The sequence below is a fragment of the Oreochromis aureus genome, linkage group 16 (assembly GCF_013358895.1).
Source record: "Oreochromis aureus strain Israel breed Guangdong linkage group 16, ZZ_aureus, whole genome shotgun sequence".
NCBI lineage: Eukaryota > Metazoa > Chordata > Actinopteri > Cichliformes > Cichlidae > Oreochromis > Oreochromis aureus.
In genome coordinates this window covers 8,633,571-8,660,714 of record NC_052957.1, presented here as the reverse complement: position 1 = coordinate 8,660,714, position 27,144 = coordinate 8,633,571, and the positions used below count along the sequence as shown (strand labels likewise).

The 27,144-nt window shown below is 41.6% G+C and overlaps 1 long non-coding RNA gene across 3 annotated transcripts; it reads left to right on the top strand.

The window, feature by feature from the left end:
* Nucleotides 1–690: 690 nt before the first annotated feature.
* LOC120433683 lies at nucleotides 691–27,144 on the top strand. Of its 3 annotated transcripts, XR_005608697.1 has the most exons (4): nucleotides 691–726; nucleotides 22,175–22,323; nucleotides 22,414–22,523; nucleotides 24,465–27,144. It is a non-coding gene; the product is annotated as an uncharacterized LOC120433683 (long non-coding RNA). The 3 variants fall into 3 exon arrangements; XR_005608695.1 differs by having other exon boundaries at nucleotides 22,175–22,523; XR_005608696.1 differs by lacking the exon at nucleotides 691–726 and adding an exon at nucleotides 21,788–21,827 and having other exon boundaries at nucleotides 22,175–22,523.

Sequence of the window (27,144 nt, the reverse complement as noted above, 5' to 3'; positions counted from 1 at the left end):
GTCAGCTGGCCTTATCAGCTCAATTCAAATTAATACCATTCAATAAAACAAGTGAATGCATGCCTCCTTTACTGAGTCCATAAGGAATGTGAAGGAAAGCTCTTTAGCAGCTGACAGCTTGATGTAAAGACTTCTACACTTTAAAGACTTTCCTCTCTGCAATCGCGCTGACTGACCTGACTGACAGGTGAGGATTGGATAGCTTCCATTAGCATGCAGCTGCGTGCCAACAAGTTGGAGCAAGACAGAAACACTGCAAATACATCAGGGATCTCCTCATTTATTTATTCTGTTGTCACAAGGAAACGTTTCATTGGTAATAGACTGAAAAAGTAATCAAATATGTCAAAAGCTCGAATTTCAACACCGTTGTATTCTGAGTACTTGAGTGGGTTATCCTGTCACGCCTACAAAGACGAAAAATCACAATAGCTGCAGTTCCTCCAGTGTCTACTTGAGACAGGCTCCTAAAGTGAGTCAGTTCCCAAGTTAAAATATATAAATACATTTACAGTCTGATACAAAAAAAACTGTTTTGATCTTTTGGGATATTTTCCACCTTCATAACAACTGTATGGTAGCTGCTAGCTGTATGCTAGGATTCACCTTAGCTAATCGGTATCCCTGAACTGGACCTCCGGACTGTGTTTATGCTCTTGGAGCCTTTTTATGGAGTATGCCCTGCTATGTAACAGAGATCATCCAGAACATCTGTACTCCACTTTGGTGAGTGAAAGTAGTATTTCTGAGGCTGTGTAAGCTGTGGATGCAGCTTGCTAGCCAAACTAGCTATCATTAGTTGATGACTTTCCACTTGACTAGCCCTGAAACCAGGAGATGATGTCCATCTTGTAAACTAAGCCTCACCAGTTAACACACAATTAAATGAACAGCTCATAAATGATTAGCATCATCTATTAAATTTCAAGTTCATGCCTGAGCACCTGTATTTACCGTGGTGATTTAGATTCAACAGGTGTGCCTATTAAAGTAGCCTTGGAGCACATGTGTCTGTATCCACCCACCTGCAGGAAGAAAAGAAGCTCATGGCTGCCTCTGCCTTCACAGACTGAGCAGCAGCAATTGTAGTTATGTACGCTGGGTGCGCGCATACTTGTCATTTCTTTGTGTTCAGCGCGTATTAACTGCTCATATCAGGAAATCGTATTTGCATTTGTTTACATCCCCGCAGTCTAATGACCATGTAAAGCAAAGCACGGATCAGATCTGAGACGTGCAGCTGCATCCAATCCTCCTAAAGCCTGTAATTGTATTTCCTCCTTTGAAGTTGCGAGACGAAGATTGTTACACAGCTAAAACAATTTGCCCTTAATAACCCTTTATCTGTCAGGAAGTCCTACAGCTGTAATTGTGATGTTTCTATCCCTCTGCCGGGTCAAATAAAAGAGCAGAGCGGAAGTATGGAAGTGGAAGAGGAGAGGAGCGAACTGCGCTGCAGCAGTTAAAAAGTTGAGTGTACAAAGTGACCTTTCAAGTGAAAATGCCACGTCAGAAAGCCCGCACATTTTCTTCACCGTGTGAGACGTGAAAATCAAATAACTCCAATTTTTTTTCCACCTATATCTGATTTTTCTTTTTTCACTCGGGGCTTCATTTCTCTCTGTGGGCGCTGGAAATTACATGTTTCTATGAAGAAGAAGGGAAAAAAAACTTCCAGAAGTGGAGAAGAGGCGATCAAACAGAAAATAAAGCTTTAAAGATACAAGGATTTTTTTCCTTTAGTAGGCTGGATTTCTTTCTGCCTGCTTCCTCATCTTCAGGGTCATGTGGGGGTGCTGGATGCCATCCCAGCACACATGAGGAGGAAGCATGCTGGACCTGTCTGCAGCCCATCGCAGGGTTGCTGTCAACTGATTTTTCCCCTGATATAACAACAATTTAATTAAAGCATGGCAGCCTATGCTTAATTAACACCTACTTACTGTTCGTAGCATGAATTTTCACAGTTTCCTCATCCCTCCCTACCCACCCCAAAAAAATCACGCTGTGACCAATTAAACAGTCTGGTTTCTACAAAAAGGATTTTCAACCCCAGGCTGGATTCTCTAATCAGGAGACATGTGCACAAAGAGGCTCGCAGTGATGTATTCAGCACTTACTGGAGTGTGTTTGGCTGCTGCCTCTGAGCTCGAATAAAATGTGCCCTTTTTTTTTTTAATTTTGGCTGAAGCATGCAGGAAAACTGACATTTGTCTTTATTATCAGATCAGTGATGTGTCATGTTTGTAAATACATATCTGGGCCTGTTGGTTGGATTGGAGTCAAACAATGATGACGTTTAGTGCAAATAGAGAGTAATTAATAAGAAAATGAAGGCAAACATGTCATCAGAGCTGAGATATGGTTGAGTAATGAGTAAGTGCTTTACACATTTATCCAAATTTACTCATTTTGTCTGTCAATTATGACCAATTAATTCTCAGTATACATGAGATAATCTTTAAAAAGGCATTTAAAATAAAAATCAACTAATCTATATATAAATAGTTACTTCTTAACTACTTCATTAGGTTTTTACTTCAGAGCTGCTTTAATTCTTCATGACTCAGTGAGCAAGGCGCTGGAAGCATCTCTCATGATACCATCACATAGTTGTTCCAGGTTTGTCAGCTACACATCCATGATGAGACTCTCCCATTCCACCACATCCCAAAGGTGCTCTGTTGGATTAAGATCTAATGATTGTGGAGGCCATTTAAGGATCAGTAGACGAAGATAAAGGGGAAGGCATGGTTAGCAACAATACTGACCATAGGCTGTGGCATTTAAACGGTGCTCAGTTGTGTCCAAACGGTCCCAAATTGTAGCAAAAAATGTCTGCCGCACAATAACATCCAAGCGTTGCAGTAGTAATTGAGACTAAAACAAGAACAACAACTTTTCCAAATCTTCTATTGTCCACTTTTTGTGAGCCCGTATGATGTGTAGCTTTAATTTCTTGTGCCCAGCTCACAGGAGTGACACCAGGTGTGGTCTTCTGGTGCTGTAGTACATGTCTATGAAGTCGGACCCCGACACACATACACAAGTCCACGGGTGTGGTGACAGCACTTTTATTTCATTAACAGTGTTCACTGTGGTTTCAGCACAAACGCATGGGACACAAACACTCCCGCTACGCTGTCACGTCCGCTCACCAGCCTCCTCGACTGTCACTGCAACATAAAAAGAGTCACAATCAATCACTCGTCGCCAGCACACCTGTTCACCACGCCTCCGCTCCCCCGGGAGCTCACTGTGCCACCCCTCTCTGCAGCGGGCCAGAGACCACACCCACGCCACAATGTCCAAAGATTGATGTGCAGTGCATTAAGAGATGCTCTTCTGCATACCTTGGTTGTAATGGGTGGTTACTTGACTTACTCTTGCCTGTCATTTAACAACATTTCCCCCTCATTATGATGCTCAGTTTGAATTTCAGCAGGTCATCTTGATCATGTCTAAATTGACCTGCTGCCATGCAGTTGGCTGGGTGGATACTTACATTTTGAGCAGTTGAACCGGTGTCCCTAATGAAGTGGGTGTATAGTTTTCATATGCCCACTCTTCTTAAACTATTCAGTGAACTTTGTTAAAATAGGACTCATGTGAATTGTATTTGACCTTTTGACCTCTTCTCTGACCTTTGATTTGACCTTTCGTAATGCTGAGATTATAAAGTTGGTACTTTTTTTTTTTTTTTTAAGAATATTAAAATATCCAAGTGATATTTTTAATTTTCTTTTACTGTTCGCTGCAGTGTAAGTGTCTGAAACCCACATAACCTTTCCTTTTCCTCTGTTGGTGCTCCACATGGTAGCATCATTGAAATGATGAAATATGTTTGGCTGTGGATATTTCCAGGGACAGAAACCAGCATAACTTCATGTCACAGAGATCTGATGTTGACCTGGTCTGACAGGCTGGGGTCTAAATAGATTAAGTTCAGTTTTGGGGGGAAATTAAGGTGGAATAACTTTGTTATGGTTTCTAACATAATGTTTCATATTAATCCGTCTCTGTGTAGCCAGATCAGAAGACATAAGCTTATAATTTACAATAAATATTAATCTAAACAAAGTACGGTGGAGTGAAAGGTAAAGATATAATATGTTGGAAGCTAATAAACAATTTTAATGGTGATATTTGGATTCAGCTCATCAAAACCCACTAGAGGAAGCACATTTAATCTCTGAAACAGACAGCTTTGAAGACCAGTGATTATGAATTACTGAGGTAATACTTGTAGTGACATTTTGGTGGATTAGAATTGATATTTTTCCACACATTTGTCTTTTTTTTAGTTCTATTTAGGGTCTTTTATTCATTTTTCATTCATTTATTACACAATGGTTTGTTGTATGTTTTGAATATTCACTTATTTTGTTATAAATTAGAAGACTGTGCCACAGATATTGTTGCTTTTTAGAAATTTGGGCGTGGCTGGTGTTGTTTAGGGTCTTTCTCAGTGACTTGTCAAACCGATTGCTGCTTATGGAGGAGGAAAAAGTTCCCTTTGTCTGCCGGACAGAGTAGACTTCACTGTTTTTGATAAACGTCACACATCCATCCTTAGATTACAGTGAAGCTGCGGTACATCTCAGAAACAGCGTCTGGACGGCCACATGTTGTTGCTGTCGCTGTGATGGTGTTTTGAGGGAACGCGCTGCTCTGGCGGTGTTGCGACTCGAGGCAGGAAGCAGTAAGCCAAGACTCCAGAAGCTGCAGGAGCTCAGGCATTGATCAGCATCTGTTCTCCCCACTTCTCCGTCATTCCGTCTTCTGCCTCCATCTGCTTTTGTTTGCTGCATTTAGTTTTTTGTTTTTTTGGAGGGGAGGGGCTTCCTTCTCCCTCTGCTTCTCCTTCCTCCACCATGCTCTGTCTTCCATTAGTACCTCTCTTCACTAGAAGCATTTGTTCATGCTGCCATTAATGTTTAGCTCCTATTAATTAACAATTTTCTTGACTATTATCCCATCACTTTATTGCCTGTTTTGTAGGCTCACTGTGAAGTAATGACCTTCCTCAAAGGGGGCGAGCCAAGAAATAATTCCCCAAAGCAATCATCACATTAGAGCGAGGGTGCTGCTGATTTATCATTTAAGGTCTGGTTGTCCAGCTTTTTCGTGCAGCGAACTTCATGTGCAGGGATTTCAGTGTAACTGAAACGCAGTTATAATGAAAGCTGGAGGCCATGAAAGCACTTCAGGAACGCATACAGTACAGGCAGCAGATGAAGCGTGCTGATTTGGGTTTATGTTTCTTATTGTGCTGTATAATTGTTTTTCTTCTTTCAGCAATGTTCACGACATGTTCCCCGTTTGAAGGCCTTATCTCCTCGGACATCAAAGCTTTCCACTAAACAGAACAAGCCTCCATCCACTTCCTGTTCACTTGAAGGAGTCCTTTGTTGCTACAAACATATGTGCCATCTGTGCTTTTGTCTCTAAAAAATCAAAAATTCAAAACTTTGTTTAACATCCCCACCAGTTAGATACCAACAGTCTTCAGTATCAGCGGCTTCATCCATAATCCTGACATGATGAAGCTGATTTTGGTCCTTTTGAAAGGCAGATTGGACAGAAGTCACAAAACTTTGCTCTTAAAAGGCATGCAGCGCTGCTCAAAAGATCCGAGACACAGCAGAGGCTGCACAGAACTGACTGCACACAGGAAGGATCACAGTGAACCCTGATCTATTGCTTTTGGGAAGGTATAGGAAATCAAGATTTTCTACCTCTGACCGAAATCCGCTGTGCATTAAACAGTGCGGGGGGTTGTGTAAGTGGGGGGTATGATGCTTCAGGCAAACTGAGAAATGAAATGAAACCTGGGGAGTCCAGTCTGAGTAACAGACTGGTGAATTTGAAGGTTTCTCAAGCGTAAAAACAGTTCACAGCGCTTTATAGTACTCTGACTCAGGATTTTATAAGTCTGGAAAGTTATCACTGCTGCATAATTGTTGCGAGCTAAACCCTCCCCAAACACCAATCGTCCATGGATGCTGTTTTCTGAGGGAAATCTGGTTGTGGCTGTTAAAAGAAATCCTCTTTATGTCTAAATCTGATTGAAAAATGAAAGGTCAGGCAGTTACAAAGACTTGAATTCAACCTCATTTCACATTAATTCACTGAGCAATTTTCTGTTGATTAGAGCTCTAACGGCGCTCTAAATGCTGCACAGCCATCAAGGCAAAAATTAGGTTTGGTTCAAAGGTTTAGTACACATATAAAGCACGTGTAGCTGTTTGACAAATGTACCTCTCTTTGTTTTCTTTTAATACATTTGATTTGACTTGGTTGTGATCAGAGAGCTAGACACTTAAAGATGCATTTTAAATGGAAAATTGCAAGAGTATGTCTATTATATACACAGAACCGCTGTTTCTCTTTCACTGGGAGTTCATTCATTGGCATGGTGGTCCGGTTATAAGCACAAAGAATGATTTGCCTTCAATCACGCTGGTTCTTTGAGGAGTTTGAGATGTTGTTTCTCTTTCAAACCAAAAGTATATAAAACTGGAAGCTCAAGCGCAGGTTTGGCATTTCTGTGTCGCAATTTTCTCCTCATTAATCTGCCAACATCCTGTATCCTGGAAAGAGAAGCATGCCTAATGGTCATGAAGACCCAATTTTAGTATGTTTGCAATACTTAATTTGTGTTATGTTGCTGTTTTAATATCTTAATGTGTTGGTTGATTGGTATGGTACAGTTTAAACCACCTACCTGATACTGTGGACACAGGATCTCTGGGGGTGTGTTGAGATGGCTGGCAGTAGGTCTTTTGGATGTTGTGGGCTGCAGAGTAGGCCCTTCTTGGACCAGGCTTGTTCCAGTGTGTTCCACATAGTTTGAGGCTGGGTCAACAATTCAAGCTCTTTGTTGTGTTTTTCGTGGTATTCCTGAGCGGTTTGTAGTGTGGCAGGACTTATTGATGTGGGAGAGACAGCTTCCATTAGGAAGTACCATTGTGGGGTGTGTTTAGTCTTCAGGAATAGTTACATGTCAAAGGAACATCTATTTGAATGCCAGAAAACCAAAGTTTCCCAGTGGAAACCACTGCACTGTGACGACTTGATGAATGAATATTCACTGGTCAGTGGCTTTAATGTTGTGACCTCTACCTGTGTGTAAATGTTTCTTGGACTCTTTGGGCATTTTTGGTTACCAGATCGCCTCCCTTAAATTAAATTGAATGTATAGAGAAAAGGAACCTTGTAATACTGATATGCAATGGAAATCTGGTTGAGCAGAGTGAATGTTTCAAGCCTTCCTTTGAGCCTCACTTTCACATTTAATAATTCTGCCAGTTTGTTTAAACGTTCTCAGATGAGGACTTACTGGTTGGGAGTGTGCACTGCAAGGGTATCCTCTCATTATTGATCCCACAAAAAATAATGTGGATTATAAAAAAAATCTAAAATTTAAAACCAACGAACAAGTAAGCATGGGGTCAGCAGCAGGAACAGGTTTGTGGATCTTTACAGGGATCTGTACTGAAGAAGTAAAAGTCACAAATCACGTGGTTCACTGCTTGTGGTTTCCACAGCAGTCTTCATCGGTCTGTGCCCATTAGTGCACATATTGAAGCTGAATTCGCTATTGAGGGCTCAGTAGTTACAATGGCTCAGTTTTCTGTGCAGATGATTTCACTACTTTTGTTTTGATGGTGCACTCCTTTGATAAAGCTTGATTTAGCAGTACAAATCCATCAGCAAGTATCATGACTTGCCCTCTTTAGACTTAGACTTCAAGCTTTTATTGTCATTGTGCGATTTCTTGCAAAGCGAAATTGGGCAGCTGGACCACAAAGGCGCAAAAATAAAGTAAACAATATACAACGAGGGGGGAAAAAAGCAATATATACGTATACATATATGTGAGTAAACTATATACGTGGTGTATGCGTAGTAACATTGAAACAGAAACAGTGTAGGGCTGTATACAAGGGCAGTTATATAATATAATAAATAAATAAATAAGGGTGGAGGGCTATGGTCATTTAGGGTGGGGATGGTAATTCCACTGAGACCAAAATATTACACAAAGACCAAAAATATTGCAAATACCAAAAATATTGCACAGAACCTGGAAAGACTGAGATATTGCACATGGGATGGCAGCAACATAGTGGATCAATAGCAGCATCAGAGTGGTTGTATTGGAGAAGTCTGTTCACACTCTTAGTTTGCATTAAGAGTTCTGACAGCCCACAGGAAGAAACTGTTCTTTAGTCTGTTGGTTTTGCACCTCATGGATCTGAACCTTTTTCCAGAGGGCAGGATGTTGAAGTGGTGGTGGTTAGGATGGAGGTGGTCTTTTATAATTGCCCTGGCTCTGGAGAGACATCTTGACCTGGCAAATAACTCCAGGGAGGAGAGTGGACAGCCGATCACCTTCTCTGCAGTTCTGATGACCCTCTGTAGTCTCTTCTTGTCAGCTGTTGTGCAACCAGTGTACCACACAGGGATGGCGTGCACCAGCACACTCTTGATAGTGGCTTGGTAGAAGGACACTAGGAGGTCAGTCTGCAGCCTGTTCCATCTCAGAACCCTTAAGAAATGGAGGCGCTGCTGGGCTTTCTTCAATAGGGCTGATGTGTTTGTGGACCAAGAAAGGTCCTCAGATATGTGGGAACTTAAAGACAACGACAAATTTTTCTGTGTATCTGGTGTAGTCCTCTAAACTTTTCCACTGGTTACTGTTGTCGGACTATAGTCAACAAACATAATTCCTCATTAGCTCTCCACATGAACTCTTTAGTACCTGCATCCCACCTACATCATGAAAGTTTAAGAGCAACTGTAAACTCTGAATGTTTACAATTTTTGCAGATGCTGCAGTTAAAGAGAGACACTATGAACTATGAGCAGGTGCGCTATCCTTGTGGCTGTTCATACCCAAAATACCCAGAACCATCAGCAGACATTGGACTCCTATAGGCTTCATTGGTACCAGACTTTGTTCAAACCTTGTATTTAGTGAGACCAAACAGATGGGGTTAACCCCTGAAAATCTGTCACACTACATATTCAGATACAGATATCCTTTTAATAGATACCATGTTTATAACTAAATTGCTCTCAGATGCAGCTTAGGCAGTTGCCAAGTTACTAGAAAAATTGTATGACTATTTGCGATGTACCTTTGTGTCTCTATATGCTGTATTACCTTTTGTTATTTGCCTTCATGATATTATTTATGTGAATTTACACATGATTGGTTAAGGACGCTGGTTGTTTTCAGTATTAACTTTACCTTAGAAAACCCCGCCTAGAACAGCTGTGAATAAAAAAAACTTTGTTGATTGTTGAGATCTGGATTTATACAACTCTCATCTCTTCAAGTATCTCTGCTCTATCCTCTAATCCCTTTATCGCACAGACTGCGCTTACTCCAGTCACAGGTGAGATAGTCTCCAGTTTCACTAAAGAAAATTTTGTTTTTCCTTTCTGGAGATGACAACATTAACAAAGTTTTCCCTTAGTTGGTGGAGCGAGAGTTCCAGCGAACCCTCTACAGAGGATTATCTCTTTCTCAATGCAGCACTTATCTTTGAACTAAACCTGTGCATGCACACATGCACGCACACACTCCACCTGTTTTTCTCTCAGGTACACACACACACCTGGCACCAAATTTCTTTCACAAACTTCAAACACCGGCCTCCATACGCTTGCACCGTCTGTGGAAAAGGCCTGTTTTCAGCTCAGCCAGGGGTATTGTGGCAGGTATTAAGAGGTGGCCGAAGGGTTAATATTGGAGGCTGAATGAGGCAATCTGCAGCTTTTACATACCGCTGAGGAGAAGAGAGCGACTTGGCATCATTTCATGGGTCACTACATCTGCAGAAATTAGATTGGAAGCAGTATTCTGAGCGCTGTGGAATATCAAGGTGTGTGTGAGTTTGTGTGAGTGTGTTCAAGTCTAAAAGCCAGCTCAGCAGGGGACGACGTCTGCAAAAAGCACCAAGAGACTCAATCATCAGTAACAGCAAAAGCACTTCAATTTATCCATCCAAATCCATCAAAATCAGCCGAGACGTGTTGAGTCATCAAAGCAAATCCAAGTGAGAAATTCTGTTTCTTGCTTCTCGTTTGACTTATGAAGGTCATAAACTGACGTTAATTTCATTTATCTTTTGAATTGTGGGGATATAGTCTCTGCCGCTGGACAGATGAACAGGAACGACAATTCTCTTTGACCACATTTTTGTCATTTCGTTTAAAAAACCCACTTGTTGTTACGTGTAGTTTGTATTCTGATCAACAGCACCAGGACACTGCATCAATACAGCTCTTTAATATAATGCTAAACCCCCTTAGCACATGATTATATTTCTCATTTTCACCTGAAAAAGCAACACATAATTCAAGTCAAGAACAGCCGCGAGGCCAAACCGAGCAGCATTAGGCTCTACTTTTATGAGACTGTTGTTTATAGTCAGATAAATCACCATGCCTGAGTGAGAGTCCAAGCTGTGACTTGGAGAAAAACAGAGGAAATATAATAAGGGTCAGCACCAGCGTTATCAAACCTGTTAAAAATTCTCAATTGCAGCTGTAGCACAGTTGATGTAAGAGAAGCCTGCTATGCCCTTTTTAATCACAGCAGTACTGGGTGGCCTCTCCACTGAAAGCTTGAATAACGTGAGCCTGTGTTGTTTTCGTAGCAGAGAGCAGCCTGGATACGCCGGTGATCTCCAGGGTTTACACACAGAGGCTGAAATTTGCAGGTATTTTGCACATAAAAGCATCGGACAAGTTTTGATCTGATCTAGGAAAACTAAATAGGATTCATTTTCTGCCATGTGTGTCAGTGCACAACGCAGAATGACTTTCACAGGAATCCCTGCAGGATATTTTGAGGTATTTTAATCTCCAACTACCCAAAAAACAGCCGTCATCCCTGACAACAGATTAATGTTTGACCGCAGTACAAGAGGAAGAAACTGAACTCATTCTTCCTGCACTTCTTTCAGTCTCACATACTTTTCTTTGGACTTTTGCACATGTTGTTCAGCCAAGTGCAATAATCAAAGGAGCGCTTCTTATGTTGGGTGATTTTTCGCAATTCGGGGGGTCATTTTGTGCTTCCTTGACCATTTAGCATGGATTACCTGCCTTTGTTTAAGAATTTGGTCGGACAATTCAGCATCATCCAGACATCGTCAAACCACAAGCAGTCTTGTCTTGAAGCAGAAGAACAGGCACTCACTCCTCAGCTAGCTCTTTAATCAGAAAGTCATTGAAAAATTTCCTTTCTTTCTCTCTGCACCAATCACAGCGGTTATCCCTTTAAACAGACCAAAGTTTTTACAAGTTTAATGTGAGGCAGAAGTTGAGTCAGCGGCCTCCATCTGGTGTCTCGGGGCTAATTGGTTGGTAATTCATCACCGGTCGGCCATTTTCGATGGGATGTGAGATCCGAGCGTCAGCAGCACTGAGTGTGCCTGTTCAGAAGTATGAGATTAAAATCTGCTGCATACAGGCCACAATATGGAAGAACATCAACAGTGACAGATGGGCAGATGATGGGGACTGATTGGAAGCTGGGCTGAAAATGACTGGGTGACGAGCTCGGAGCCAGCACCAACGCTCGCGCGAGCCAAAATCGGCTTCCTGTACAACCGTTTAACGTAGCCAATGAAAACATCTCGCACTAGTGAAGAGCCGTCGGTTTGATTCACAGACAGAGCTGCATCCCTGGCTCCACTTATCCTTATGAAAGAAAAGTAAAGCATGCTACATGATGGCACATAAATCTATTTCTACACTCTGAAGTGTAAGTCGTGGTGGATAATCAGCAGTAACTCTGACGGCTAACGGCTGTTTTACAAAATAATAAGTGGACTTTAAAGCATTGCAACGGCTGAAGAACATTTTCAGAACGCAAAAATCTATACTTATTTTGATACCACAGAAGTAAATGTTTAGTGTTGGTGGTGGGAGTACTTATCATTGATGAGGACTTGCACCTCAGAGCAAAAAGATGGAAATTGAGGAAAGTCTTTGATTTGGGAGTTTGTTAAATACACGAACAAAAATAAACTGAAATCAGCTGATTTTAGTGCAAGCAAGAAAAAAATATGTCCACCTGGCACGCAGATAACTGAAGACCTTTCGTCATGCAGCAGTAAGTAACTTTAATGTAATTACTGAATTTAGTACAGTAATGAGTTACATTACTGCATTACTGAAAAGTAATGTGTTACACTTAAGATTGGTCACAATACCATGGTGAAAAGCTAAGTGTCAAGAAATAGAGTTAATATTTTATTTTATTTATTTTATTTTATCTTAAAGGTCAGATTAAACCATTTGAGGTCTCTAAAGCACAGTTAAAGTTAAATTCTGGGAAAAAGAAAAAGAGAGTGAAGGGAAGTAGATTATTTTATTTTTTTATTTAACATTTATTTAACCAGGAAGATCCCATTGAGATTTAAAACCTCTTTTTCAAGGGAGACCTGGCCAAAGTAGGCAGCAACAAGTGTCTCACAGTTACAGAAATAACTCAATTAAACACAGGCAGCAACAACACATATGCAAAAATAAATTAAAAATTAAAAAAATAAAATAAAATTCAGTAAAATTAAATAAAATTCAAATAAAAAATAAAAAATTCAGTTTAAGTGACAATCAATCTAATTGAAACAGTTGCATGTTATGGCCCCAAGGATTCTTAGTTTAGATTTCAAAGCACTTAATGAAATGAATGCAGTCATTTTCCAGTCAGATATATTTAACTCAAATACAGTTGACATAACATGATGAAGGGCTATAAATGACCTTTAGAGACAAGCAGGAATTTGAACCACACAGACATGACATTACTGACAGCACTTTTTTTCATAAGCATTAGAGCAATGCACTGGGACAACTAACATTTATAACAAATATTTATAATACATCATGAAATGTGGCGGTGATTCTTTTACACTCATAATAACTGTAACAATAATATTATTAATAATGACTGTAACAATGATGATGTTTGCAGCTCTGCCTTGTAGAATTATATTAAAAATGAATAAATGTAAAAGTTGTTTTCTTCAAAGTTCAATTAAGTTCATTGTAATTAAGCCCTGAAATATGCTAACAAAAGGTCAAATATGCCCTTTAAAAACAGCCAGTTTTTCATTATATTATTCTGTAAACAGCTTAGATACAATAACAGCTCAGTTGACAGTAAAAATGTAATATTTAAAGTTTCAGGGTTTACGGGGAAACTGAGTAACGAAAATGAAATTAAAGGTGGTAAAAATATAAAGTTACCTTAACACGGAGGAACAGATGGTCTCCAGTCCAAACTGTAACAGCTGAATTACAGTAAAAAACAAAGAAAGAAGAGGAGAAAAAAACTCTGTATTAAAGTCTTTTCTGTAAATTAACAATAATTTGTTTGTTGTGGGATGAAGTCCAGGAAATGGGCTGCTTGTAGCTTTTTAAAATTAATCCGTCTTTTTTTAAACTGACTACAGCAGCATTTGTTTGTACGTGGACTGGCGGAGATGTTAACTTTACGTTGTTTTCTCTGAATACGTCTCAGGATGTTCATCATCACAATTACAATTACAAATCTTGTCAAACTTCCACTACAATAACAGGACCAATTCAGAGGTGGTTTTTATAATATATACACAAATGTTCATGAGAAAAAGCTTCTGTGGTCGGGCCCACTTAAGATCAGATTGAGGTGTTGGTTACTCGTAATTTGAGTTTGTCAGACAGACAAACAGCTGTGGCAGAGAGTCTTGCTTAAAAAAGTTTCTTTTTTAGCTTCCTTATCGTCATTTCTCCTCATGAGATGGGGATTTTGTTTCCATTTAACCACAAACCCTGTCAGTGTCGGTGCAGATCATCTGTCTCTCGGTGAAGTGAATCATGAGTGTCCTTCTGACCGCAGACCTCCACAAAACTTCCTGTATGTATACACCCTGATCCTTTATGGGAAACACTTCATGCAGAATCAGCAAGAAATGTCCTCCCATTAACTCATGACTGTGAAGGAGGCAAGCAGATCAGGCAATAATCACATCATTAGGTTAAAAACGACCCGTCATATACGGCATGATTACATAAACCACACCAGACATGTGACACATACTGAAAAAGTGCAGTCATAACAGAAACAGTTTTAATAATAATCCCAGGCAGCACAGAGCAACACAGGTAAATTCTCCTGCTCTATGAGTGTATATAAAAGAACGTCTTTGAGCTTACCGCCTCTCTAACAGAAATTCAGCTGTATTATTTACCACCGAGGCAGTGCAGTCTCTCACACTCTCAAATGCTTTTAATTCCTTCATTTCCTGGGAGGCTTTTGATGCAAAGGAGCTGCAGAAAGTGTTTTACTGACAGCTTCTAAACAGCGATAAAGACGGAAAAAGCCAAAGTACTGGAATTCATTAATGACTTCAGACTCCAAATTATCTTAAAAAATAAATTTAATCAGCTGTCAGGTTTTATTGGAGGAAATGAAAACACGGGGAGTCGTTGTGTGTCATTAGCGTGAGTCGTTGTTTTGGCCTGCTGATCGTGAAGTTATTAGCTCATTTGAACCAAAATGGACACCTGAAAGCTAAAAGAAGTTTGAATGTTTAGATTTGCGTTTTTTAGAATGGATAAAAACTTCATGTCAACCATCATCACTGGTGAGGAGAGCCAACTCACAGCTGTGACTCAGACCAAGCAGCGTCCCAGCCTAAAGACAGTGCACTCACAGGACCGTGCACCATGAATTCTTCAGAACTGCTAACACAGACTTCTGTTGTAACACCGAGATGGGTCTCAGGGAGAACGTACACTGAAAATGATGAGCTTGCATCCCATTGTAACCCTCTGAGGTTTGTCATTGTCAGTAATGACCCCAACCCTAACCCGAAATCCCAAATCTTTAGAACCACTGAACAAAGACAGAACAAAGTAATTGTATAAAACTATACACAACTATTCATTTGTTCCCAAAAAACCTGTTTTGCCTTTCTCTAAATTATAGTGTTAGACTTTAGCACCTATGATGACTTTAACCTCAGAGAGTGAAAAGTATGTCAGGTGGCGATTGTGTTGGTGCAGTCAAAACAACTTTTAAGAGTCACAGTTTGTCACCGTGGAGGAGTCTCGGTTCAGACTTCCAAAGAAGCTCCACCTGCTGTCTCTGTCCAAACATGTTCTGCTACATTAAAGCGATAATGTGCCTCAATTTCTTACATACAGCAATGGCACAAGTATATTTGTATTTTTAATTCTTTAAATTGTAGTTTTTGGGAAACTGAACAACAATGTATTGGAGAATCAGACACTGAAGTGGGGACAGCGCAGTGACGCAGGCGTGCCCTGTCACCTAACAGCGAGAACATTATGGGCTGGAAGGTCCTTTGAAGGTCCTGTGGTGTTTGCGTGTTCTCACTCTGCAACTCTGAAATGGATAAGTGGAAAAAATGGATGGATGGAAACTGAGTTGGGCATTTTCCTCAGAAACTTAGAAATCCCCACCCCCCTCGTTTTTATCCAAGTTTCCCTTCATAAACAGGCAGTGAAGTGGACTGCTGTCTCCGGAGCAACCATCCATCTATCATCGTCCTCCACACATCTTCATCAACTACAGTACTGCCAGGGAACCATGCAGGATCCTCAGTGTGTGTCACAGATGGATAAAAGAACAAATAGATCATTTGTGCTTCTGTCTTTCTTTTGCCTACAAGTAATACTCGTCTCTCTACAGTGAGTCTTTCCCTCTGCACAGACGAAGGCAGCCTTTTCCTCCTTTGACTAACTCCAAACAGATGTGGTTGAAAGAAAAAGAAAGTGTAACCAAGTGACTCAGTGTAAATTATCTAATATTTTATGTACCTCAGCAGATATGATCTCTTTGTTTTAGTGTAAATTTGGAGGTGATTTGCTGTCGGTTTAAACACAACAGGACCTTCATGTTCGTCTGCTGTTTTGAGAAATTCAAATGACTGTCCCGCAGCATGTTTCCAACATCATCTCGCTGCAGTTCATCAAATAGTCACAAAAATAGTCTGGACATTTGCATTCATGGTTCCAGTTTAATGGGGAAAAAATTTATCCAAAATGATCTTGTTAAAATATTTAAATGGAAGTTATTGGCAGAACATTAACATTTTTATAAACTGACATATGGACCTTTACGTGACAGCATTTATTTTGCGAGCATAATCCAAACTCACCTCCGAGGACTTTCCAGTCCTGATAAAGTCACCCCCCCAAAAAAATAAGAACACTACCTATTGTATATAAAAAGCTGCATTTATCCACCTTGCACCTTCGACAGCACTCTGTTCATTGTGTAACCTCCGATCGGGACAATACACTGGGCTCTGCAACCTGTAATCGAAATATTCACCCGTGATTGTGCGAAGTGGCACGATTCCATTCAGCTTCACAATCACCATGCTGCAGGAATAATCAGCCGGAGCGTTTAATCAGCCGTCATTGTGCTGCTCTCTATTGTCCGAGCCGTTTCTGCCAGGGAGGTAAATGACCATCAAACCGGGGAGGAAATCTGTCATTAAGTGTCACAGAAGAAAAGTTCAGGTGGAAGGAGTGAAGCGCCATCGTTACGTAGCGTTTGATCACAATGTGACTGCATAATGAAAATGCTAATGGGGTCCCGGTTCCAGCGATTCGCTTTAATTTTTCTTCTTTTGACACAGCCTCGGGAACTTTAGTCCATTTGAGTTTCCCTGCCACATGCAGGTCATCAGAAACTTCTCGACTCACAGGTGCAATCTGAACTTTTGTGCGAAGGAAAGTTATAGAGTGAATGAATTATGAAAATCATGGCGTAAAAGCAGAAAGGCGAGAAACCCTTGAAAGTGCATCGAGCTGAGCATGAATAAGTCATTCCGGGTTCAACTTTGTCCCATCTGAAAGTTTTTCCAAGTGCACAGCTTTGCCTGTGACTGTTTTAGATCCTGGGATTTGTATATATACTATAGTTTCCAGATCAACTGGGAAACACACTCCAAACACAATGGTCCAGTTGTGCTGCTGATGGCTTTCTGCAATCTGTCCTTTTTATCACGATTTAAAGCCTGTGATCCACATTGCTTATTGTCCTAACTCCATTCATTTCCTCAGCTCATCAGTAAGTCTTTTATTCTGTCCCTTTACATGTATTTAAGAAGCCTTTTAGCTCGAGTGCCTAGCTTATTCAACAGTATTGATTTCATCTCCTTATGAACTGACAAATCCCAGGCGTGCCTGTTCCAGCGGGCCAGTAAGAGTCAGCGGGACACGACAAACTCTGGTTTGTCTGTAGCTGCTCTGTCAGCCTGTGTTTGGTCTCCGAGGGCCCACGGTTCATGGCTAAGACGCCAAAGCTTGTCTTTAACGTAAAGGCGGTGGTTAGCAGGGAGAATGCTTGTTGGGCCTGCTTTGTGTTGTGTCCCCGAGATAACGCGCTCTGACGGCCTAACACAATCCAGCTGCCACCCCTGCAAGGGAACACAGACACCGTCCCTGCTGCTCTCTTTCACTTTTTCCTATTCCTGCCTTTAACGTTATGCCCTCTTTCCTAAAATACGGGATTTGTTGTTCATAGCCTGGGAGATAAATTCTGTTCTGTGGTTTGTCTTTAGATTTACTGTACACATGGGATCCTCTGTGACCGCACAGCTGCACGCTTAACTCAGCCACGCAGTGCACTTCATCCATCCGTGGTGAGCAGAAGCGCTAAAACTGCAAAGCGAAATGCAAGCCACGGGGGGTGAAGCCCGAGGCTCACTGTGGACAGCTCTGCTCAACGGTGATACTGAGTGGGACAATGTTTACGGTCCAAAGAGGAAGAGGGTCTTAGTTCAGGAAGCGAACAGGCCGGCTGGACATAAAGTGTAGCAGAATGGTGTTTCCTTTGTTTGAGTCGGCTCTGTCGGTGTCCGAGGCCAACGAGGGAGGGAGCAGCAGCAGTGGAGTAATGAGAGCAACTCGCTTCCTCTTAATTATCCAATAAAGTCTGCTTTTTACCTCAGCGCGCCCACCCATCCAGTTCAAGAGCACTTACACACGCCTTATTCCTGCATCTTTTTGTCTCTGTTGCCACCTCTGTTTCTCACTTACACACACACACACACACACACATACACACAAATACAAACAATCTGGACTTTTCTGTGCCTGTGAGGTGTAAATGGCGGGTAATGGTGTGTGTCAGACCTGCGTAACAGCTCATTAGGCCCGTTCAGTGAGTTAATCTGATCTAACGTCTCTCTTCCCGACTTTAAAAACCCCACCAGGCGTCTCCTGGCTCAGACTTAGCAGAGAGCAGGAGCTGAGAGGAGGAGGGGAGTACGGGGAGGTGCATCCCAGATCATCCAGCAGCGCCGTGCACCCGCCTTGACACCTTCCCCGGCCCAAACCGCTTCCATGTGTCCCATCCGAGGGGTGGAATTGTTCCACTCTGTGAAACGTTGGCGGGTTGCTTCCTGTGCAGCATCAGCTTCTTCTTCGGGGGGGGTGTGGTCACGATGACATGACATGCAGCCTGTCAGGATAATTGGAGAGTTTAAAAACGCAGGGATGACTCACACAGCAGCGCCTGTTTGATTCTGATTCCTGCACACAAACACATGCGGCGCTCCCACCACACGCGGCGTGGACGTATAGGCTGAGAATCAAACAGCGAGGCGAGCCTTTGAGGGTTAAGTGCTTTCAGACGGACGGATTCGGTTTCAGTGCAGCCGATGTATATTTTTTAAGGGGGCCGAGCGCTGGACACGCCGGTGCTGCGAAATGTCTCGGAATGCGTTCCTAAGAAAATACAAAGGCGTAATTATCTTTATTACAGGTGGGTCCATTTATTTGTAGAAAGAGAGCAGACGAGGGGAGAAAGATATGCTGACGGACAAATAATAACAGAGTGGGATAACTTAAATACTTCACCATAGTTATTACATAAATTAAAAATAATTAACATTATACAACGCAGCCAAGAACGCTTAATTACCCCAAAAAGGGTAAATGGAGGTTCACCTCTGGTTTAACTTCTTCACATCCACCAGATCACCATCGACACATGTGGGGTCGGGGATTTTCAGCTGTCTCGATGATGCCCCCTACGCATCCATCGATGGCTGGATTCTGGGTTGTGAAAAGAGTGAAGCTCCACAAAGAGTTTTTCTTTCTTGAGCCTCCATCAGGCGAGCTTCGACGTTTCTTGATCTTTCTCAACGTTACAGTAAAAAATATGGTAAAATACAGGGTCAGGCACAGGTGTTAAATGTAACCTTAATGTGACAATTAAGCGTTAAGATCCTACAGTTGAGGATGAAATTCAGGGTCAGGGTTAGGCAATGAGCTCCTGTTTGAGCTTCATGCCAAACAGGCAAATTCTCAGAAACTAGAGGATGTGACCTTTCAAATAAAGACTCAGTCATTCGTTTTGGCGTTGCAGATTTTTTCATTTTGGATTTACCAAAAAGTGAAAGATTTTTTTTTCTTAAAAAGGTTAGATATTAACCTTAAACCTAGATTAGTTCATTAGTGAGCTGGTGAATTTTTTTTATCCCACAGAGTGAGAAAGAGTAGGCTGAAGATGAGCTCCGAAAAATAAAATAAAATGAGACAGTAACTCTAGCTTAGTCCTTTCATTCCACTGATTTACTTTATTAGCATTAGAGTATGCTGGTTTGAAGTAACAGTGTTGTGATGCCTCACCTGTAGGCAATCATACTGGCACTAGTTTGAAAACAGAGCTGTAGCAGTCATGTCAGAGTCGATTTGTTGGTCCTGTTGTGCAGAAATTGGCTGCAGATCAGCAGGGTGCGCAGTAGTGGGCGCTCCACGGGTGTTCCTCAATGAATAGTAAGCAAATGAATCTCACCTGCTAAAATGATTTACACCTACTTCTACACAAAAGAAATCCCACGTTATATTTTTTTGTACTTGTGTTTAGTTTTTTCTCACTTGCTGATTAGTTAAGGGTTTATGAGAGGCAACGTTTCTGTAATTCTTTGGTTTTCTTTGTGTTGTACCAAAAATCTGCGACACATTTCCTATTATTTTATTCTGCTTATGATAAAAATAACCTTAAATTGTATTTTGAGAAAGTTTAGCTTTTATTTTGTCACGAGAGGATAAGTGTGTGGCTATTTCCACAATGTGCCATCGACAACACCAGAAGAAGCAACTTTATTGTTCAGCGGTTGGAGAGCGCCACACACTGAGTCAGTCAGTTTGGGTCAGGTTGCCATGGTTATATGCATTCTGTTTGCGATTAATGGTAATTACCTGTGATTAATCAGCAAAAATTGCTAATCTGTTGCTGTCTACATGCACAGAAATTAAAATTAATGACTTGGATTCAGACTCCAGGCAGAAACTTCTAGTTTTTAAACAGAAATTCCTCCAAAAGTAGCGACGCTATTACTCGAAGGCTGTGAGTAACACAGGCACTCAGCAACCAGAATATGACCAGAATACAGCCATTTGGCAACCAGTTGAGTTGATTCTCCTCCTGAAAAGGGACACATTGCAAAAGAGTTTGAGAGATTGAGTCTGTCTGAAGGTGACTGCAGTCAGTCTGTTCAAAAACAGGTGACCTGTTTAACTGACTTCCAATTGCCAGTGATCATCCAGAGGTTCATGCTACTCTCAACAAAATAACATCAAAACACTGAGAAGGACCAATTCAGTCTATTCTACTAGCCTAGGGTGAAGGTCCCCCAGTCAGAAAATATCAAGAACGTTTTAATCCCCAAAGCGACATCTACAAAAACCTTCCCAGAGGTCCCATATGTTTCAAAGTGTAATCAAACGGATCCGTGGGGTGTGTATACGGGAGGTAGATGGTGTTACCTCATACCATCCCTGCTTCACTCTCCGAGTATTTTCATACACCACATTTTCTACATAACTGTCTCACCAGTTATTATCTGAGCCGGCCAACTGTTTATTTTCTAGCTCAGTTTCTTTGTGTGGGCGTATGCACGGTAAATGAGGTTAATACAATTCTGCAAGCAATGATGTGGTGACTCAGTACAATAGGTTGGCAGAGCAGTTTGTGTGTGTTTGATGGCGGTCGGTGAATTGTTTCAGGGGCATTTGGATGGTGGAATAATTGCTTCCAGAGATCCCCGTGGAGTAATTGCTCTTCCTCCACCCAAAATCTTTACCTCCTTCTGAGAATCTGCTGCCCACTACCACTTTACAAAGATTCTTGGTCCAGAGCGACCGGCCAAATTATTTTCTCCCAGAAAGAGCGAGAGAGAGAGGTGGAGGAGCAGCGGCAGCAGTTAGGGTGGAGAGGCTGATTGCATGCACACACTTCAGAGTGGGTTTGATTTTCTCCACTGTGTACTGCGTGTCTGTGTGGGTTTGTAAGTGTCCACCTGCAAAGCGAGGAGTGCATATTCTCACAGTTCGGATTAATTAACAAGCAAGAAAAATCCACTCAGAGTGATTGTGAGGAAATTGTCCTCAGCTGCACATTCAGACACATGCTGCCCCTCATCCAGAAATCAGCCAGGGGTGAGATTTACATTCCAGACATCCACTTCAGACCACGTCCAAACGATCTGAAAACTCTGGGAATGGACCTGCGGCCGCTCGCACGTGCACCCACGGCTGAAGGGCTTCCCGTGGTTTTAAAATGACTACCTCCCAGGAATGTTTCACTCCTTTCCTGGGAAACTCTGTGTTTCTCACATGTTAGCAGTCTGATTTTTGGAAAAAAAGAGATAATGCAGATAATGTGTGTTTATTCTCACTTCATAATATTTTTTTCTTTTCTTTGTAGTATAATTATATGGTAATATTTTTGGTAGAACAACTCCCTTTGCTGCAAAACTGCTAACGTCTTTGAGGTGAGAATGAAAAACAATCCAACCACAGAGTTGTTTGATGTTTTTCAGCACATCCTGTTGTAGTAGAAGGACAATCTGTTGTAGTCTAGCTGGAAGTTTCTTGTTTTGACACTCACTCGTTGCATTAGTTCAGTCTTCACCTGTCGAGTGCTGCTCTCCACTTTGATTTTGTGATCAAGCCTCCATTTTTGTACCAGATTTTACCATCTGCTTAAAAAACTAATGGCTCAGTCAGGCTGGAGTAAAACACGATGGCAGCTTCCTTACAAAATTCACACTTTATTTTTCACACGAGCGACATCCTCAACATCAACATCACCACTTTCTATTGCAATGTGATTGCACAGGTCACCTGGTGGGAGGCAACCTGTAGTGGATACGGTACTTCCAAACCGAATGAAAACAGCACGACAGGGGAAAAAAATAAAAACGGGGATGCAAGCTAGCAGCTCACAATCACGGTGGAGGGAGACCTGCTACACGTCAAACCAAAGAAGTGAGTATCCAGGAAACTGTTCTGTTTTCAACAAAGATAACAATAATATTTATTCCTTTTCTATACAAAAAGTGCTTTTCCTTGTAAAAGCTCCCTGGGCTCTACTTCACTATTGTTTCAACACAAGACCCTGGTACTGCCAGGAGGTGCTGAAAGGAGGAAAAAGAGGATGAGATCACCAGGAAATCAGACAGATAGAGGTGTGTTTTTTTCAGTAAGGTACAACCTCTCCATTTTGAGATATTCTGTGCTCATGTATGGACACGCACCTGTATGATATGTCTAATTATTTATAAAAAAAAAAAAAAAAAAAGTCTGATCCTGAAAACAAGCTGCCTAGGGCCCATCAAATACTCGATGATCTGGGCATGCCAACCACTCCATAGTCACTCCCATATGTAACTGTAGAACTGAAAGCACGTTTCTTAAAAAACAACAACAAAAAAACCAACAAAAAAAACGGGCCATCCTCCGGTGGACATTAGAGGAATTGCAGTCGGCCTTGGCGGTTTGGATGTGCACCATCTACGCCGCTTGGCAACTTTTGAGTCCACGTATAGATAACAGACACAGCTGCTTCATTTCTGCTCAAAAGACCAAAAATAAAAGAAGTTAGATGAAGCGAAGACTGTAAAGAGAGACAAAGGAATGTCGACTCGAGCCAGTACGCATAAAAACAAAGAGGAAAAATAGAGTGAAAGAAGCGAAAAGAGAGAAGAAGAATGCAGCTCAGAGATTTTGATGGGCTGTCTCTGTGGGCATACAGCTGCTAGTTCAGCTGTTGGATGAATTAGGGAGAAAGGTCTGAAAATCATTAGCACTTTTTGAGGGCGGGTAGGCTGAGGCAATAAATATAAAGAAGTGGTTTCAGCTAACAGGCACATCTCAGTCTCAGGCAGCTGAAAGTGATATTGCTATATTTAAGACAACAATGCATAATGAAATAAGTGTTGCTTAAAGAGGTGGTCTCCGAGCATGCTGGAGCAATTTTCTGGGTGGAGGAGTAAATCTGTGTTTTTAGTTAGTTTGTTTTTGGGGGAAGGTGGTGGTGTGGGTGCGTACATCCTGTTATCTGGTAATCGCTGCATGTGCATACACTTAAGGCGGCTCCGTTTGTTTTGTTTTTTTTATATTCCTGATGTTCAGTGTGGAAAGGCGTTTCGGCCCGTGGTGAAGGGAACCTACAGAGAATCTTCAGTGATGATTACAGAGAGTTATATGGCAACTTTTAGTGGGCTTATTAGGCCATTACAGACATGCAGGTTATTTGTTCCTTCCAATAAAGTTCCCAGAGTTTGTATCCAAATGCTGAATGCTAGGTTCCAACCACTTAACTGTAATATGCTTTAAAACGGCCCCTAAATGGTGCTTACTGAGCACTCAGTGTGCTCGCATACGAGCCACATGCACCCATTCACACGCATTCATGCAGAACTTTTTTCTGTCATGCACCCACTCATGGGGATGCATCAGGAGCATTTTGTTGTCCAGTACAGCCACAGCCTGTCCTAACAGGATTTGTAAGGATACATAGATTTATTGGCTGATACTTGCATTCTTGTTACTGGCAGTCAGTGGCTAAATATTGTGATGTTTATGGCTGCAAGACTTTGTCCAGGCATCCATCAGGTCAACATTCCAGATTCCAGAATATATTGCACATGGATAAAAGTTATTGCACAGATTTGAAAACTATTTCTGAGCAGCGTTCGGTGTTTTGGTGGCTTTCAAATAAAAACTGTTAGAGATTTATCGTCTGATGGTGAGGTTTACCTCTTTATATCAGCTGATCAGAGGTTTATAAATCCACCTCTACATATAGATTTTTCAGCTTTTTGAAGCATCCACCCATCATTTTCTACCACTTATTGGGTTTGGGTTATGGAGCGAAGAGCCTTCATCTCCCCAGCCATCTCAGCAAAGTGTGTTTTCTGGGTTCACCCCAGGTCTTCTTCCCAGTTGGGCATGCCAGAAAAACCTCATGTAGGAGGGTCCAGGAGGCGTTCTTGTTAATTTCGTCTCATTCATTATCCTTTATTTATCCAGGCAAATTGACTCATCTCTCTGAGGAGCTTACCTGGAGCCACACAACTTCCTTCCTGGTTAAGAAGGCACACCACCACCTCTGTTTTTTTCCTTAGGGTTGGGGTTATTCTAGAGAAGTGTGATGGAGAGCGTCCTGTGCTCCTGCATCTCTGTGTGTCATGGCAGCTGCTCTGTGGCAGAGAGGAAGGCTCTGCTGATGGTGGTGAAAGCTGCACAGAGGAATGTAGAGAGTACCTTCTCCACCACCACCGTGGGAAATCTACACCAGCAGATGCAGGAACTGGGCCCTACTCAGCCAGGACGTACACCGTTTCTCCCCCTCGAGCAGAAGTCTGCACAGCATCAAGAGCAGAACCACCAGACGGAGGAACAGCTTCATCCTGGAGACTGTTGAACTCTGGTGGTGCACTCTCAGCCACAGATAGGTTTTGTGCTATCAAAGGCACATAAGGATAGGATATAAATGAGAATCCTTGAAACAAGACTCAGAGATACTTGAACTCCTCCACATGAGGCAGCAGCTCATTCCCATCCTGGCCACCTTTTCCTGGCCTCAGATTTGGGAAAGCAGCTTCACCTTTGCAAGCAGCCAAAGCCGAACAAAGTGAATAACAGAATTTATGAGTTTATTAAGAGTTAGTGTCAAAGATCACTCCCAGCTTCCTTATAAATCCTTAAAAGGCGACACATCCTCCCCCAGAGTTAGGCTGAAGGATGATAATAATCTTTATTTATAAAATATTTACACAAGATTTTCTGAGTGTGTTTAAATTTCAGGCTGGCCCGCAGACATGAGCGTGGGGTCCGTGTGTGATATCGATCTCAGTAATTAGACAGGGCAACAGGCGGTTTGACAAAAATAAACAGGCCAGCTCGATTTATTGCTTCCATTATGTGAGTGCTGCAGTGTATCAATCTTCAAGCGAAGGGTGGGACGGCCTCACACGACCGCCGGCATCAGACTCGTCTTCATTCAGTGTATTGAGTAAATCTAATGGTGCTGATTTGCATTCATAACCCACTTCTTCTTACGCTCAGCTAGCCTGTGACTTGCTGCGGTCACAGTATAAATGCTGCTTTTCCAGGAATTGATTGAAACACAACTCTGGGTAAATTTCACCGTTTGCTGGTTCCTCACTGGTGTTTTTTTCCAGAATTTGAAAAAAAATGGTACAAACAGATAAATTTAGGACATTTAACAGTGTTACACTTTCAAAAACAGCTCAATCACAGAAACTAGCACACACACACAGAAGAGTCAGTGTTTATGAGGTCACAGAGAGAAAACAAACACTTTTCATATCACAAAATAGTTTTTTTCCGCAGGTACAACCGAGTCTTTGTGCCTAAACGGAGACACACGAGCTAAGCAGACTTAATTTACTTGATTTTTGAACATAATCAGATGCATCAGGTGATGTTGCCGCTGCTGTAGAGCTGATTATTTTATTCTGTTTTACATCTTTTCCAACCTGTTTACGTCTGTTTGTATATTCTTCTGAAGGCTGGTCCCCTTGCTCTGCGGGACACTTAAGTTACATTTACAGTCGGTAAAGTTACCAAGCGTGAGACTTTCTGATTTTTGAGGTGCTCACTTCACCTGTGAGGAAACCCTAACGTATGAACTGTCTCTGCACCTCTGACCCTGCAGAGGTCACAGACGAGTTTATTCTTGTGGTTAATCTCGTGTTATGATAGAGACCGCCCACGGATGCTGACAGCTCTGTTCTTCACGGTCGCTGCGAGTGAATTATTTAGTGTTAATCCCACTATCTGTGTTCTAATCTGTCAAAATGACAGACAGCTTTCTGATTTTTCAGTTTCTGTCAGTGAAGGAAAATATTCACATAACACAACCACAGTACAATCTCTAGCATTGACGAGGGACTGTTTCAGATCTTTAGGAAAACTCTGTTGGAAAACCTTAAAGGGAGATAGGAAACTATAAAAGAAAAAGCTGTTACTTCCTTGGGCTGGTTTGGTTTGTTATTTCTTTCCTTCACAGTCATGCAGAGGTGTAGATTCGCAAGGGGGGACAAAGTGGTCTGTTTTACTCCCAAAATATGAATTATAAATTCATATCAATGCATCCTCTGTAGTCGTGCTTTCCTTTACATACATCCTCAGTTATCAGCTTCTCCTTTCTTACTCGTCCTTTATCTCATCATCATGCCATGCCGCCTGCATTTCTGTCTCTGTTGTCATGTTACCCATCATATTTTTGTTTTACTTTCTCACCTCATGTGCCTTGTTTTGGTTTTACTTCTTGTTTTTGTTTCCTCCCATTGTGATTGTGATTGTTTCCACCTGTGCCCTATTTGTGTTTCTCTTCCTCCTTTTCGTCTTTCTGGACTTCATTTTTTTGCAGACCATTACAAAAGCTCACTTTTTGTCATTCATTTGCCTCACATGACACAAGCGAGTTATTTCTTCAAACAAAAGGCTCATTTATAGGCAGGCCTGACAGGTCTTCAGTCTTTTACGCTCAGTCTGGAACCAGGCAAACATAAAAGAAGACAGATGAGTAAATCATTTGTGTTCTCCCAGCAGGGATCATTTTAAATTAGAAAAGCTGAGAATATTTATCTGAAAGAAACACAGAATGCCAGAGACTCAGTGCATTCTCATCCTGTATTGAACCGTTACCTTGTGCCTGTTTGTGTTGTCTTTACACACAGAGGATATTTGCACCGTAAAAATCGATGGAGAATGCAGCACAAACAGAATACGGGAAATTATGTCTGATGCTCAAGTTTGTCTCATTTCACCAGCAAA